The sequence below is a fragment of the Solanum pennellii genome, chromosome 9, assembly GCF_001406875.1.
Source record: "Solanum pennellii chromosome 9, SPENNV200".
NCBI lineage: Eukaryota > Viridiplantae > Streptophyta > Magnoliopsida > Solanales > Solanaceae > Solanum > Solanum pennellii.
Genome location: NC_028645.1, coordinates 34,486,403 through 34,488,412, shown reverse-complemented (window position 1 = coordinate 34,488,412; position 2,010 = coordinate 34,486,403). Strand labels below are relative to the sequence as shown.

General features: G+C 35.7%; 1 pseudogene; it reads left to right on the top strand.

Moving 5' to 3' along the window:
* Positions 1–301: 301 nt before the first annotated feature.
* On the top strand, positions 302–931 carry LOC107030106 (annotated as a pseudogene).
* The last annotated feature ends 1,079 nt before the right edge of the window (positions 932–2,010 follow it).

The following is a 2,010-nucleotide window of genomic DNA, read 5'->3' as shown; positions in this document are numbered from 1 at the left end:
AAGAGGTGAATGAGAGATGATTATGGCTGTGTTGGAGGAAATTGAGGAGAAGGGTTCAGAGGTGAAAAAACAGGGATAAAGAGAGACATTACAAATATTTCACGTGCTTTTAATGAGTGCACTACAATCACTATGTAAACTCAACAATGTGTGTCTAATAGACACATCTTAATTATACATTAAGTGTTTAATAGGAAGAAGATCTTGCTAAGGTGTCTAACCGAAAAACGCGTGCTAATTCAAGGGGCTATCTATGTCTTAAGCCTAACAAAAATGACTAACAATAATACTAAGAGTGAAAATGTTTGAGCAATTGCCACTTCCTTGGCTGATCCAAGCGACATCTTACAATATGAAAATTGGTGGTGAAACAGTCACTTACCGCTTAGCCATCATGAATAGTAGTATCTCGCAACTAAAGAGTGTATCGAAGAGTACTCCGAATCCATTTGTTAGAATTGATATTGTAAATAATGGAGATATATTGCTATTACATGTGAAAAAACGGTGCCAAATTATTCAATTTAGGCGCATGTTGGTATTGGATAATCTAATTGTTCTCCCCAATTCTGTTCACCAATTACTCATCACTTTTATAGGTCCTAGAAATATAACCCAAAAATCTACTCTATCATATGTATATGGAGTCCAAGGCCGGATATTTGAAATTAATTAGTAGAATGGTTGATGTTGGTTATTTGACTGGTAAGCTTAAGAACCCAAATTTGATGAATAGTACCTTAGAAGAGTTGTTGGCATAGATATTAAGAAGCCTATTGTCAATAGTGAAGGTTCGATGCATCCTAATTGGTAATCGCCTTCGATTCTATTGGAGGAGGAGGTGAAATTAGCTATGTATGAAGTTCATTCGTGCTTTCAAATTGCAAGCTAGCTAATTGCTGATGCAACCTGTGCAATTATAGTTACGTAATTTGGTTCTTTAAAGCTGAATCTTAAAGGACATTTTGATAGGTTTTCCTAATATTACTAGTTGGTTACTGGTTCGGAGTCATATTTTGTGTTATGGAGATCTATCTATGAAATATAAACATTTCCCTTGGTTATTTTTCTCTTTATAATTCAAGATAAATTAGAGCATGTTTGTGCAACTTGTCATGGTTGACAAGGGCTGCATTAAAAATCCTAGGCTTGGAATGAGAAAAAGGTAAATTATTTTTGTGGAGGACTTGAACAGTGAGCTTTGATGAGGATGACCAAAGAAAATATGCCAACAAGATGATGAGGTCTTGGTAGTAACATAAGCCATAGGAGAGGAAGATTTGCGGAGTCCTCGACTGGCATTTGGACATCCTTTTTTTAGGACCTAGAGGAAATTGGATGGTGAAAACAAGTAAGAAGAAATAATTATTTTACGGTTTGCTAGATCGTAAGTATTATGCATACCAAAACAAACGAGTATAGAAAGCATTGTTTCATAATATACTTTGAAATCATTATATTTTATGTTGTTTATAGTTTTGATGATTTGACAAACACAAGGACCTTGTGAAGGGACTTGACTCGTTGTGTTATAAACTCTCCATTGCCAAGCCGGAAAGAAGTACACGTGGTTTGTGCACAGTCTCCAACCGATGTCAAGACAAACCCAGGGACCTTGTGAAGGGACCTGGTCCTTGGCTCGACACACTTCTTACTGTCAGGCTGGAAAAATTACAAAAAGTTGGTGCGCAGTCTCCAACAGTGACAAAAGTGGCAGAATCCTTGGCCAATGGCATGATTTCTAAGGTTGTGACCATTTTACATAAAGATTATGTCCAATAGTCATAATCTTTGTTTTTGCAACTTGAAAACTTTTCAAGAACTCTTGCAAAGGCTATTCAAAAGTGAATATTCATCCTCAATATCAACCTTAAACCATAAAGAGCTGTCAGCTTAGTTTTCTTAGGATTTATTCTTCTGAGCATATCTTATAAATCTGATCCTCAATCTATAAAGGAATCAAATAGTTGTTTGGTGCTTCATCCTAAATTAGTTAGAGTAAACTGATTT